The sequence below is a fragment of the Nicotiana sylvestris genome, chromosome 2 (genome assembly GCF_000393655.2).
Source record: "Nicotiana sylvestris chromosome 2, ASM39365v2, whole genome shotgun sequence".
NCBI classification, from domain to species: domain Eukaryota; kingdom Viridiplantae; phylum Streptophyta; class Magnoliopsida; order Solanales; family Solanaceae; genus Nicotiana; species Nicotiana sylvestris.
Genome location: NC_091058.1, coordinates 32,585,882 through 32,602,073, shown reverse-complemented (window position 1 = coordinate 32,602,073; position 16,192 = coordinate 32,585,882).

The following is a 16,192-nucleotide window of genomic DNA, read 5'->3' as shown; positions in this document are numbered from 1 at the left end:
CACTTCGTGATGAACGAAGTCTTCTCTCTATCCTCAGGGTTCATCTGCATTTGATTATACCCCGAGTAGGCATCAAGAAAGGTGAGGATCTCATGTCCAATCGTGGCATCGATCAGGCGATCGATGTTGGGCAATGGGAATGAATCTTTGGGGAAAGTTTTATTCAAGTATTTATAATCTACGCACATTCTTAATTTATTCCCCTTTTTGGGAACTACCACCACATTGTCCAACCATTCGGGATATTTTACCTCCATAATAGACCCTATTTTGAGGAGTTTTGTTACCTCGTCTTTGATGAACGCGTGTTTTACCTCAGACTGAGGTCTCCTTTTTTGCTTTACCGATTTGAACCTGGGGTCGACACTTGGTCGATGGGTGGTTATTTCCAGTGGGATCCCTGTCATGTCTAAATGGGACCAAGCAAAGCAATAGAGGATATTGGTAAGAAATTGAATGAATTTTTTCCTGAGTTCGGGGGTTAGTCCCATTCCTAAGTATACCTTCCGATCTGGGAGATGCTTGATCAAAATAGCTTGCTCCAGTTCTTCAATTGTTGACTTTGTTGCATCCGATTCTTCAGGGGCAACGAAGGTTCGGGGAGCGAGGAAGTCTTATTCATCATCCTCGGTGGTCTTATTTCCCTTCGGCTCCTCCTCCGAGGAGGGTATGGAAATTGGTGCCTCCCCGTGAACCGCGAACATCTCCTTCGTCGCATGCTGTTCTCCGTATACCATTTTTATACCATATTTTGTTGGGAACATCATCATCTGATGAAGAGTTGACGGCACTGCCCTCATGTTGTGTGTCCATGTTCTTCCGAGCAATGCATTATACCTCATGTCGCGCTCGATGGCATGGAATTTGGTATTTTGAACTGTACCGGACATGTTGATCGGGAGGGTGATCTCTCCCTTTGTTGCTTCACCGGCCATGTTGAAGCCGTTGAGAACTCGGGAAGTAGGTATGATTTGATTGAGCAATCCGAGCTGTTCTACCACCTTCGACCTGATTACGTTGGCCGAGCTACCTGGATCCACGATAATACGTTTAATTTGAACGTTATTCAAGACAAACGAAACTACCAGCACATCATTGTGTGTATGATACAGGGTCTCGAAGTCCTCTTCACTGAATGCAAGGATGCCCTCGGGCATATTGTTTCAAATTTGCCCTTCTATCGCAGCGGAAACTTTTGTCTGATTGATTACGGGTCCTTGGGGAACGTCGGTTCCCCTGATGATCATATGAACGATATGCTGAGGTTTTTCCTTTTCGTTTCTCCCGTCTACCTCCCTTTTCTCCCGAGCTAGAGTTTCCCGAGCTTCTTGCCGGTCTCCTTGGCGTATACTCCTGTTAGCGTGGGAGTTTATATCGACAGGTTTGGCATTGCGTGAGACCACATCCACAGGGATTGGCTCTGGCGCATCCTCAGGGTTTCATGGTGGCACACCGACGCCTGGAACAACTACACCATTCTCCCCATGGTCTTCCAGACCGTTGTTTTCATGTGCATTCACTGAGTTAGACATTTGGACTTGAAATCAAAGATTCTTGGGCAAGAAAAAGTGTAAAGAATAACTTGTGTTTTCAGTAAACCAGCACGAAAATAATCACTATGACTTTTAGCCTTACGGTGAGCACCAAACTATTTACCGTGAAAATGGTAATAACAATTAAATTTAATTTTGTGGTTCTAAAAGTATGTGACTTATTTTCATGCTAGTTGTTAGGCAGTAGATGCTAAATGTGAGACTAGAAAATGAGATAAGAAATTAAAAATAGAACGCTATGCAAATCGAGCGGTCGAGAATCGGGGTCTCGAGCTAGACTATACGAGGCCTCGGGGTCGAGCTAAGCGTTAGGCTGTGGATATCAGATGAAGGACTAACAGTTCCAAGAGCTTTAATGAGGGATCTTTGTCACACCTCCTTTTTTACTTACACCCCGGAAGGGTGTAAAGGAGTTTTTCCCAATTAAAGGACAATCAGAATGGGATTTATTATTATTATTCAGAGTCGTCACTTGGGAAATTAATGGTGTCCCAAGTCACCGGTTGCATCCCGAACCGAGGAAAGATATGACTCTGTTAACAGTCCGCGAACCAGAAATCTGGATAAGGAATTCTGTTAACCCGGGAGAAGGTGTTAGGCATTCCCAGGTTCCGTAATTTTAGCACGGTCGCTCAACTATTGTATTTGATTTTATCTGATTTCAAAACATGTTCTTGCTTATGGGTTTTTTAATTTCGAACCACTGTTATTATTATTACGAGAATTGCAACGTCGTAAAAACGTGTCTCGAACCACATCACAATCAATGCACCCGTGGTCGTTGACACATTTCGACTCCGTTGAGATTTGGATTTGGGTCGCATCGATGCGCACCCGAGTTTAAGAAGGTAATTTATTAAAAAACGCCCCTAAAGTGTCTAACGCGTTATTATCTTTAGGGAAGGCCGTGAAATTCGCTAAACGGCCCATTCCGAATTCTAGGAAATTAGGACAATATTTATCGAGGGCCCCGCAATTTGTAGTTTTAATTGGCGAGGCTCGTCTCACTTATTATTTAAAAAGGCCAACCTAAAAGCAACTATGATTTTTTTATTTTTTTATATTCTTGTCCATAGTAATAAAAGGAATTCTAGGCTTATGAATTTATTTCATGATTGCTGGTCCAATGAACCAGGCTTGTGAAAACCCAATTCTCGTTAACTATAAATATTGGGCCTGCTTTTGGCCCAAAGTAGGTGAACCCTATCAGGCCACACGGAGCCAACTGGGTGGTCGAATCCCAGCAGGGGCAAACACAAACCAAACGATTTTTAACTCCAAACGATTATTAATCTAAGAAGCTAATCAGTCTACTAAATTAACACTAACAGAGATTCAAACTCAAGTGACTATGCCCAACCTTTTAAACAAAATAAAACTGCAGGATTTCCATAGCCTTTTCCATAACAATTAGCATTCTCAATTATAACTGTCAACTCCAAACATTGATCAACAATCAAAACACCTACATGGCCATACATCTGACTGGACTCAACCTAGCAAAACCTGAATCAATTAACGATTCACTAGGTGTCTGTTAACTATTGCAATACCAACTATTTTTTATTTTTTATTTTATTTTAACAGAACTATGATTACACAGAGTCCAATACCTATTATACTAAAATCAAGTCTAAACGAACACAGGCTACATTTCGAAATGGCCCAGGCATACAGTCCATAATTGATTAGAGTGTACAGTTCACTAAGTCACAGGATATGTTTATAACATAATAAAATTTAACAGAAGAAGAAAACTGCAGCAGAAACTTCGATTTCAATTCATTATTGGACAGGAGAGTCTACATTGGGACAGTTCAAATGTGTACCTGGATTTCAAAATATCAAAGGAAGAAGGAGTTGTTAGCAACAGCAGAACAAGCAACAACGATTTGGAATTTCAAACATCAGTTTCAGCCCAGAAATGAATTAGTGATCCAAAGAACTTTTCAAAACCAAAATTGCACCAATACAACCAACAATGAATCCATCAATCCACACATTCGACGATTAACCCCAGCCAGCTCAAATAAACCAACACCAGTGCTCAAATAATTCAAAACACTTTCAGATTTCAACTATTGAATAGACACGGAAGAGTTCAAGCTGTTTTTGATTTCGAGATGAACTAGAAAGTTGAATTAAAGCTGGAATTCGAAAACAACCTGAAGAAAGCAATGAAACAGTGATTTTTTTTTTGATTTTTTGAATGTTTTGAACTTCAACTTTAGATCTGAATAATCAGAGAGGAGCTTCCCTGGAAAATTTTTCAGACCCCCAATGAAGGCATTGGGGTTGCCTTTTATAGGCAACAAATATGGTAGAATGCTCTAGATGGCACTCACACAATTTCCCTCTTTTAATTTCAGATTTCCCCTATTAGTCCTTCAACTTCTGCCTTGTTTCTCAAGTTACTCCCCTAAGTTTACTGAAATCTACACTAAAGTCTTATTCTAGAAGGCCCTAGGGTATTCTTTTACCTATACAATACATATAATACCCTTATCTTGGTTTTGAAATTACTATTCTTAATACAACTACCTTTTTCCGTACCTAAACTACCCTTATTCCCTTCCTGAAATTACTACCCAAACAAGCTGAGCTTCAAACCCCTAACTGACTGACTCAAACCCTCTATTAGCCTTAAACGGACCAATTATAGTTTCCCAAAGAATCCAAATCAGCCTTAATCAGACCAAAATAAATTAAACTAATTAGAACTAGCTAGACAACTAATCAAACTGAAGCCAAACATGAACTAATTATTATTTAACTAAAAGAAAAACAGAAACTAATTCAAGCAAAACTTAACTTAATTAACAAATTATAAATCGAACTAGTATTAGGAATTGGAACATATTCAAACAAACAACTAGACTTAATCAAATCGGGATATAAGATTAGAGCAATATTGACAAAAATTAAAACGTAAATTAACTAGACATTTAAACAAGGAATTCACACATGCAGAAAATCAGAAAAGGAAAAAGAAATTTAAGAAGAATGAAAAATACCAATACGAACCCACTGACCATGAAGAGCTCCGGCCAGTGGTTTTTCCACATCCCCGAAATTTCTGACCCTTAACATCCCTAACCATGTGTTTTCATAAGAAAACACATGGTTAGGGTTGTTAGGGTCCGAAATCATGGAGATCCTACCTTAGGTTTTTGGTCAGAAACCCTCGATCTGAGATTCGAGCTTTTCCAAACAGATTCGAGATACAAGGCCATGGGGGTTGGGTAGAGGAGGCCCAGTCGGTCACGTGGTGTTAATTTGGTAGTGATTGGGTTATTTTGTGTTTTGGCCGGAAACCTTTGATCGAAGATTCGACGAGCTAGGGCTGGATTTGAAGGAAACGGGTGGTGGATTTATGACGGGGAAGAAAAGGAGGTTTCATGGTGTTATTTTGGTGGCCGATGGCGTAGGTGGTGTTTGCCGGCGGTGGGATTCCGGCGAAGTACAGAGGGTACGAGGAGGATGAACTATGTTTTTTAGGGTTTGGGAATTTCGGACAGTTATATCAAAATGGGGAAGGGGGTTCCTGGCCGTCGGATCAGAAGCTTTAATGGCCAGGATTGACTGTCTCCCAAACGACGTCGTTTGGAGGATTAATGAATTGGACCGGGTGGGAAGGTCTTGGACTGGGTCGACTACATTGGGTATTTGGGCCTGAATGAGATGAATTGGCATGGCCCAAATGTGGGCAACCCTTTCTCTATTTCTTTTTATTTTCTTTTCCTTTTCATTTGTTTCTTTTATCTATTTTTGTATATTTTTTCTGATTTTATAAAATTGCAACAATTAAAAATAAAGTCCTAATATCTCACTAATTGATTTCTAAAATTATTTTAAAAACTATTTCGGGACGAATTCACAATTAAACCATTAAAAATGCAAAAGTGAATTATTTTTGTTATTTTCATATTTTATTCTAAAAACAAATTATCCCCTAATTAATACTAAAAATATAAAATTAAATCCTAAATTCAAATGTATATTTTTTATTTTCATATGAATTAGAATGCACATATAAATGCGCCAATTAGCAGAAAATGTCACCAAAATTCCCTGAAATTATAAAATAATAAAGAAATTATTTTGTTTGAATTTCTAGAAATAATTTGCTTTTGGGCAAAAATCAGATGCTCACAGCTGCCTCTCTTTGCTCGGAAACATGAAAAGTTTTCGGGCAAAGATAAGTGAGCAAATATGGGTGATTTTTGCCCGTTTGAATATTCCGTGTGAAGCATTTTTGAAAGAGTTGACCGCACCCTGCTTCGGAAGTTGCCTACATATCCTGGGCTGAACAGGAATCAGGTCAGTGTAGTTCAGGAATGTCTGGTAACTGGGACTACCAGGAGCTGTGATTTCACTGCGCTTGCTGCTGCTACTGCTCGCTGACCTCCCTTGTTACACCGTGCCAAAATAAAAGAAACTAGTCTAAGTTGTGAACTATGAATTACAAAAGTCCTATCTGAAATCTTCAAACTGCATCTTGTAATTCCTTGTTGTCTTGCATTCCCCTGGTGAAACTCGTTGTTGTTACTTCAAATCGTGAACTGAGATGTTATTCCTTCTCTCCAAATTGCTGAACTTGAATAATTTTGAATTTGAATGTGTTCCTCTATTATCTGGGCGGGCTCCCAATTGCTGAACTTTGAACTGTATGTCTCTGTTCTCCCGGTGGACTCCTGACTTCCGAATTTTGAAATTGACTGTATTCCTCTGTTATCCAGGCGGGCTCCTGACTTCAAACTTGAAATGTATTCCTCTATTATCCAGGCGGGCTCCTGACTTCACAAAATAAACCAAACAAAGAAAACTTTCTTCCCCAGTTTAGAAAAATGGGTACATGTTACCATATACTAATAAGAATTGAAAACTAAAACTTGAATTGCGGTAAGAATGAAGTGTAACTTTAAACCTTAAAGACTGAAATGTATTCCCTTGTTATAGGGGCGGGCTCCCCACTTCAAACTTAAAATTTAAAAACTGAAATGTATTCCATTGTTATAGGGGCGGGCTCCCCACTTCAAAACCTAAAATTAAAAAACTAAAATGTATTCCCTTGTTATAGGGGTGGGCTCCCCACTTCAAAACTTAGAATTTAAAGACTGAAATGCATTCCCTTGTTATAGGGGCGGGCTCCCCACTTCAAAACTAAAATTTTAAAAAAAAACTAAAATGTATTCCCTTGTTATAGGGGCGGGCTCCCCACTTCAAAACTTAGAATTTAAAGACTGAAATGTATTCCCTTGTTATAGGGGCGGGCTCCCTACTTCAAAACTAAAATTTTGTCCTAAACATGTAAACTCTGAGACTACCCTACATTTTCCTATGTTACCCCTCATTGTCTTGTGTTTAATCATACCACATTTGCGGTCAAACCTGATTAATGCTTGCTTTTCCCTCATGGAGATTTCCTCCTGAACCTACTGCTCCTCTGCCCCTGTTTCAATCACAGCAAATTCCGTTAGTTTAAAATGGTGGTTAGTTGATGGCATTCTTGCTGATCAATCCTTCCACTGCCTTACTTTGTGTCTACTGACTTCCTTTGAACCGCTTGACTTTCTGACCGACTTTCAAATTCCCCAATCTCTGACAACCTGAATACTTTTGTACCCATGCTGTTGTTTCACTTTTCTGATCCTTTTTGCCTGAACCTTTACATTTCCCCCAACATTTCCCAATTATTCCACCGATGAAACTTCCGGCGACTTCCCCTATTCCACCTTATATCACATTGTTGTTGACATGCTCTGACCACTTTATGCTTTACCATTTTCGGAAGCTGGTAGTGGGCTTTGAAGTCCTTTCTACTTGCGTTGAACAAAACTGACATTGGAACATCTTAGACAGACAAAACCCCCAAAAGAGAATGAAATGCAATGATTTAATGAGTTAAGGATAAGAAGAATCCAAAACCAGATAAATGTAAAAAGGAAACAGAAAAGAAACTTATTTGATCGGAACAACTGGCACCAATGATCATGACATGCATTTTGGACTAATCGGTCCGACCTGTCCAACTAACCAGCTTCCAGTTGCCATAATTTATTGCCCCAGAATTTCCATCACTTGGTTACTTTGCCCAAACTTTAACCTTGTTCATCCTGCGGTGCCTCGAAATAGTTTTCCCCGACAGACCTTCTCAATTAACCATTTCTCAACTCACTTCCGCCTCAATGTGTCCGCGAGGGTTTTCACCAATAAGACTCTCTCATTTATTTTTCTCTCAGCTCCCGTCGCCTTATGGTGCCTGTGAAGGTTTTCACTAATAAGACTCTCTCATATATTTTTTTTACTTTGTTTTTCCTTGCTTGAACCAGAGTGTTGTCCCTGTCATGAATTACTTTTACCTGCTCAACTTGACATTCCTCAAAAACTGATCAGAAGGTCTTTCTTTGGACCGTAATGTAGGCTTTTGGATAGGTTATAAAGAAAGGTATAAAAGGCTCAAAAACAATTTCAAAATGGGTTAAAATTACAACTTTCGGAATCCGATCTTTCACAACAACCACAATTCTTTCCCCAGTTTCTTACTTGGGGACTTCTGAATTTTTATTTTGGTATGACTGAACCTCAGAGAGGCTGCCTACGTACCCTTTCGGGATCAAGTCAAACGTAGTTCACGTCATAGAGACTACGTGGTTGTTTTCTTTTCTTTTCTTCATTTTCTTTTCTTTTCCCTTTCTTTTCCTTTCTTCTTTTCACCTTCAATTTTCCTCTTCTTTTCTTTTCCTTCCTTTCTTCCTTCTTTTTTTTTTTAATTTAGTTTTTTTTTTACTTTTTCTTTTCATCTTCTTTTCTTCCGCACTCGCGTTTCTTAATGGTGCCATTGATTCCGAAAGAGGGATATGAAAGAGAATACATAAGGCTCAAAGGGGGTGACAAGGGGTAAAAGTATTTAGATAGCAGAACAAAACGCCTTCATCATTTAAATCTTTAAAATATGCCAAATACAAACAAGTACAATCAAAATAAAGAAATCATACATAGTATCTCTTGACCGCATCGGAATTGATGGACATTTCTACACATTTTCCTTCCACATCTGTCAGATATAATACACCATTAGACAATACTCTGGTTACGACAAATGGCCCCTGCCAGTTCGGGGCAAACTTTCCTTTTGCTTCGGCCCAATGAGGCAAAATACGTCTCAATACTAACTGTCCCACCTCAAACTTCCTTGGACGCACTTTCTTGTTGTATGCTCTTGCCATTCTCTACTGGTACAGCTGACCATGACACACGGATGCCAATCTCTTTTCGTCAATCAAACTCAACTGCTCCAGGCGGCTTTTCACCCATTCATCATCATCGATCTCAGCTCTACAATGATTCGGAGAGACGGGATTTCCACTTCTGCGGGTATTACTGCTTCTGTGCCATATTCCAAAGAGTAAGGAGTTGCCCCCACCGAGGTCCAAACGGTGGTGCGGTATCCCAACAATGCAAAAGGCAGCTTTTCATGCCACTGTCTAGATCCTTCTACCATTTTCCAGAGTATTTTCTTTATATTTTTATTGGCTGCCTCAACCGCACCATTTGTCTTAGGGTGGTATGGAGTAGAATGACGATGAGTAATCTTGAACTGCTCACATGTCTCCTTCATCAGATGACTATTAAGATTAGCCCCATTGTCTGTGATAATCACCTTCGGTATCCCAAACCGACAAATAATGTTCGAATGCACAAAATCTACCACAGCTTTCTTGGTCACAGACTTGAACGTCTTAGCTTCCACCCATTTGGTAAAATAATATATAGCTACCAGAATAAACCTGTGCCCATTTGACGCTGCTGGATCAATTGGCCCAATAACATCCATGCCCCAGGCAACGAAAGGCCATGGTGCGGACATCGTATGTAGTTCTGATGGCGGAGAATGAATCAAGTCTCCATGCACTTGGCACTGATGACACTTACGTACGAAACTGATACAATCTCACTCCATAGTAAGCCAATAATAACCTGCCCGTAGGATCTTCTTTGCCAAAACATATCCGCTCATATGTGGTCCACAGACTCCCGAATGTACCTCAGCCATGATAGATGTGGCCTGCCTCGCATCCACGCACCTTAACAACCCGAGGTCTGAAGTTCTTTTGTACAACACTCCTCCATTGAGGAAAAACCCGCTTGCCAACCGTCGAATTGTTCGTTTCTGATCACCTGTGGCCTGTATCGGAAACGCACCTATCCTGACATATTCCTTGATGTCATGAAACTATGGCTCACCGTCAAGTTCCTCTTCCACCATATTACAATAAGCGTGCTGATCGCGGACCTGAATCTGCAAAGAGTCCACGTAAGCCTTATCGAGATGATGTAACATCGATGCCAGAGTAGCCAACGCATCAGCTACTTCATTATGAATCCTTGGAATGTGCTTAAATTCTATTGACTGAAACCACTAACAAAGCTCATGCAAACATTGCCGGTACGGTATAAGCTTTAAGTCCCGTGTTTCCCATTTTCCTTGAATTTGGTATACCAGTAGGTCCGAGTCACCCATGACCAAGACTTCCTGGACACCCATGTCTACAGCTAATCTCAATCCCAAGATACATGCCTCATATTCTGCCATGTTGTTCGTACAATAAAACCGAAGCTGAGCTGTAACAGGGTAATGCTGCCTTGTTTCAAAAATAAGCACCGCTCCTATTCCCACGCCTTTCATGTTTGTGGCCCCATCAAAGAAAGGTTTCTGTCCTGGCTTCTCAACTTGTTCCAATTCTTCAACATGCATCACCTCTTCATCAAGGAAATAGGTCTTCAAAGGTTCATAATTTTCATCGACCGGATTCTCGGCCAGATGGTCTGCCAAGGCCTGGGCTTTCATCGTAGTCCGAGTCACGTAGACAATGTCAAATTCCGTGAGCAGGATCTGCCACTTTGCAAGCCTCCCTGTGGGCATAGGCTTCTGAAAGATATACTTTAACGGGTCCAAACGAGATATGAGGTAAGTTGTATAAGATGATAAATAGTGTTTCAGCTTCTGTGCCACCCAAGTTAGGCGCAACATGTCCTCTCCAGATGAGTATACTTAACCTCGTAAGATGTGAACTTCTTGCTGAGGTAATAGATAGCCTGCTCTTTCCTTCCTGTAACATCATGTTGCCCCAGTACACAACCAAATGAATTATCCAAAACTGTCAGATATAGAATCAAAGGCCTCCCCGGTTCTGGCGGGACCAACACAGGTGGGTTCGACAAATACCCCTTTATCTTATCAAAAGCCTCCTAACATTAATCAGTCCATTTAACTGCAGCATCTTTCTTTAACAACTTGAAAATCGGCTCACAAATTGTCGTGAGCTGAGCAATGAACCTACTGATATAATTCAATCTTCCCAACAAACTCATCACCTCAGTTTTGTTTCTTGGAGGCATCAATTCCTGAATAGCTTTTATCTTCGACGGGTCTAGTTCAATACCCCGATGGCTGACTATAAATCCCAACAACTTCCCAGAGGGTACTCCAAAAGCACATTTTGCAGGATTGAGCTTAAGATTGTACCTACGAAGCCTTTGAAAAAACTTCCTCAAATCCCTGACATGGTCAGACTGCTGGCTAGACTTCACGATCACATCATCCACGTACACCTCGATTTCCTTGTGTATCATATCATGAAATATTATTGTCATTGCCCTCATATAAGTTGCCCCAACATTTTTCAAACCAAACGGCATGACCCGATAACAATACGTTCCCCACAGAGTGATGAATGTCGTCTTTTCCGCGTCTCCCTCGTCCATTAGAATCTGATAATAACCCGCGTAACAATCCACAAAAGAACCAATCTCATGTTTGGCACAGTTATCAATTAATATGTGGATGTTCGACAGTGGGAAATTATCTTTTGGACTTGCCTTGTTAAGATCTCGATAATCGACACACACCCTGGTCTTGCCTTCTTTCTTTGGCACCGGCACAATATTAGCTAACCAGGCAGGATACCGCATAACCCGAATGACCTTTGCATCAAATTGCTTGGTAATCTCTTCTTTGATCTTTACACTTATGTCCGTTTTGAACTTTCTCAGCTTCTGCTTGACAGGTGGGAGTGCCGGATCAGTGGGCAGTTTGTGAACCACTAAATCGGTACTTAGACCCGGCATATCATCATATGACCATGAAAAAACATCCCTGTATTCGAAAAATACTTTAATTATCTCCTCCTTGAGTTGTGGCTCCAGATGAACACTTATTTTAGTTTCGCGAATACTGTCTTGGTCCCCAGATTAACTGCTTCTGTGTCATTTAGGTTAGGTTTGAGTTTTTCTTCAAAGTGACTTAATTCTTTACTAATTTCCTCATTGGCCTCATCATCGTTACACTCATCACATTCGATTTCTTGTATTATTATTTCTGAGTTAGACTGGCTTTTAAAACTGGGCCAAAGATTCCTCATGCATGTCATGTCATTGATATTAGCATAACAAGAACTGTACAAAAAAGAAAAGAAAAATGAAAACAAAATGAGGACTGAAGAAAGGAGAAAAATTGCATTTCAATGACTGTAAAGATAACAGGGTTTTAACTCATCCTAACAGACGGAACATAGCAACTGAATTACAAACCCTGGAATAATCCAGGTAAACAAAAAGGAAACAACACCCACTACCATGGCTCCCTCCGAATTGGAAGAGGAATAGCTTCCCAATTGTTGACTTTAGCACGTGGTCCGATGCACTGTATATCTGCTTTGTTGGACCCTTCACCGGCCTCAACTGTCACACCTCCTTTTTCGCCCGTGCCCCTGCAAAGGGGCTTGGAAGGGAGTTTTTTCCAATTAAAGGACAATCGAAACGGGATTTATTTATTTATTTCAGAGTCGCCACTTGGGAGATTTATGGTGTCCCAAGTCACCGGTTGAATCCCGAATCGAGGAAAAGAATTGACTCTGTTTAACAGTTTGCGCACCAGAAATCCAGATAAGGAATTCTGTTACCCCGGGAGAAGGTATTAGGCATTCCCGAGTTCCGTGGTTCTAGCACGGTCGCTCAACTGTTATATTCGGCTTGATTATCTGATTTTATACAATTATGAACTTATGTGCAAACTTTAAACTCTTTACCGCTTTTATTATTATTATTATTATTATTATTATTATTATTATTATTATTATTATTATTATTATTATTATTATTATTATTATTTTAACAGAGAATTACAACATTGTGAAAAACGTATCTCGAACCACGTCACATCAATGTACCCGTGGTTATCGACACATTTCGACTCTGTTGAGATTTGGATTTGGGTCACATAAATGTGCACCCGAGTTTACGAAAGTAAATTGTTAAAGGCGCGCCTAAAGCGACTAGCGTATCATTATTTTGGGTAAAGCCGTGAAATTTGCTAAACGACCGATCCCGAAGTCTATACAATTATTAACCAATTATTGAGGACATCGCAATTTGTGTGTTTTATTGGGCAAGACTCATCTCATTTATTTTAAAAGGATAATCCTAAAGTGCCTACATTTTTCTATTAAATTTGTCTCTAAAAATGAAAGAGAAAAGGTCCTAATTTATTTACATGCTTACGAGTTGTTATAGTCGGGTTCCGAACGCAATTTGTTAAATCAGAATGTAAACACAATATGGACAGCCCGTTGGCCAACGTGGGCCCAGGTTCACCGCATGTAGTATTAAACGTGACTTGGGCCGTCTTCCAATATTGGGCCTAGTTAATTATTTCTACACATGTTCACAATTTTTGCACTTATAGAGATATAAGATGATGGTATCTAACTAAGCAAGTTACATGCAAGTTTTAGAAAGAGCATATAATTGGAATGAAGTACCTTAAGGGTCTAGTTTTAATCCTAAATTCAAACAATTGATTGTCGGAGCTAGATTGCCATGATATTAACACAGTCTACTGGCCTGGTTTTTTTTTTAACATGCATTTAAACTTATACTACCTAATAACCAAACTAAAACAACGGGACATTATTGACTACATTACTATAACACTGTCCAGTTATACAGAAATGGCAGAATTTTTTTACAAAACAGTAGTGTATAGAATGTCCTAAGTACAATCAGTAACAAAACTAAATCAAATTAAAACTTCAACTCTTTATTTGTATTCATGCTCCATGTTTCAGTTTACAGTAACCAGCGTATCAGTTGTGTACCTGATATTTGAAGCAAAAGAAGAGGAAGATCAGCAGAAATGCAGTAACATATAATAACAGCAACACCCAGCAACCAGTAACAACCAGCAACGAGAAACCAGTGACAGATTTTAAAATCAAACAAAAAATCCAGCAATAACCAGTGAAGTAATAGCAAATAACCAACCAAACTCAAGGAACAAACCAAATGAAAATCCAGAAACACCAACAACAATCAACGGGCAGAAACAAAGTGAACCTTTTTTAGATTGAAAGACCAGTTAATGTTTAACCTTTAAATTCTGACCCCTCTGTATATCTAGTGTATGCAGATTGTATATCGGGTGTATACTACTCTCTCTTTAGATTTCCAGAATGTTTTTTCTGTTCCGAAAAATCCCCAATTCTCTCTTAATGTTCAGAAAATCCCTCTTAAACTCTCTTCAAAAATCCTCTCTCGAATCTCTCTCCCTCTAAACTTGTGTCAACCTCCTCTTTATAGCCAAACTTGAAGCATTTAAATTAAATTCCCACCATCTTCTACCCATTCCCCTTTTGAATCCCACTACTTAATGTTTTGTCCCCCACTATATTAAACAAATATTAATTCCCACTAACACATATTTTTTCTTTATTTAATTCCCTTATTCCCCACTACCGCATGCTTTGTCCCCCACTATATTAAACAAATATATTAATTCTCACTACCACTTGTCTTGTCCCCCACCATGTATTAAAAAATATATTAATTTAAATATTATTAGTACTTAGTGGACAAAACACTCAAATTAATCATTTTTTAAAACTCAAAATCCCGAAAATGCCCCTGAAACTACTGAAATTACCATTCTACCCCTAAAAATACTGCAATTTACCATTCTACCCCCATCCCTTTCAATCTGTACCAAAAACCATATCAGGTATAACTAATTCACCTAATCAACGATCTAATTACAGTAGCTATAACCAATTCCTAATCAAATTTCATCAACAAATTTAAGCTTGAAACTCAGATTATGTCAAATATCATCAAAACAAAGACTAAAGATTCAGGGAACCAAACCATATGATGAACAATAAAGAAACAACTGAAATCATGTTGATTGAACAACATTTTTAACAACAAACATACTTTCAGATTCAATAACAGTAACAAATTGAACATAACAAACAAGTAGATTCAAATCACTAAACTCAATAATCAATTGAACTTCAAATTAAATCTAACAACATTACAACCAAGATAAAGGATTCAAGTGATTAAACTAACACACTTCTATATTAAAACTAAACAAGAACAAATGAATAAAAACAAACTGAAGAAATAATCAAAGAATGATAAACAACGAACAAGAAAAGAATCAAACATATACTGATTTCAGATCCGAGAATATCAAACAAAATACGGACAGAAATGAAACTTAAACCAACTAACCGGATCGGAACAACGAAGAACTCAAACGGAAACAAATCTGCCCGGAAACTTTGAAACCAAAATAACTTGAATCTGCCCGGAAAATTTTTGTATGTTTTCCGGTTGATTTCAGGCGATGAAGCTGGACGACGAAGACGACCACGAACACTACTAAAAATGATCGAACGGTCAGTGGTTTCCGGCGTGGCTGGATGACGAACGAGTGAGCTGGGTTGCTCGACGAGCAGGAACGCAGCAGTGAGGGCGCTGGGCAGTCCGTAGGGGGTCGTGCGGAGATGGAGCTCGCTGGGGTTTCAGGTGGACGGGGCTGGTGGTAACGACGGGGCGAACTGCTGGTCGTCATGGTGGTTCGTCGACAGGTGAAGCAGCAGCAGCCATGGGATGGGTGACGCAGCAGCAGCCATGAGAGCTGATTGGAGCTCGCAACTGGAGGGTCAGCTGGTCGTTCATGGTGGTTCGTCCATGGCTGGAGTTGAAGACGAAGCAGAAGAAACAGCAGCCATGGCGACGCTAGAGCTCGACGGACTGTGGTTGTTTAGGACGAGGGGTCGTTTAGCAGATGGTCGTTTGGGACCATGGGGACGGGGTGTTGTTCGTTGGTTGAAGACGAAGGGAGAGGGGGCGGGCAGCCATGGGAGGTGATGGTGGAGGGGAAGGGGGTGGTTTGGGGAAGATGAAAGGAGAGGGGGCGGGTGGTTTTAGGTTTTTAGGTTTAGGGTTTTTTCAAAAATGAAAAATGGAAGAAGAGGGGGTGTTTGTTTGGGTTATGGGGCAGACCGGGTCGGGTCGACCCGGTGGATTTTTTGGGTTGGATAAGGGATTATTTGGTTTTGGGCTTGTGGTTTAGAATTGAATAAAAGGCCCAATCCGATTTTCTTCTTCTTTTATTGCTTCTTTTTTCTTCTTTTATTTTTTCTTAAACTAAAACTAAATTCTAAAAATCCTAAATTATCCTATAGAACTAAATTAATTTATAAAAGTGTTAATTAATTATTAATAACAATTAACACACAATTAAATAGCAATTACGATAAAATCACACAATTTGGACATTAAATGCTAAAAAT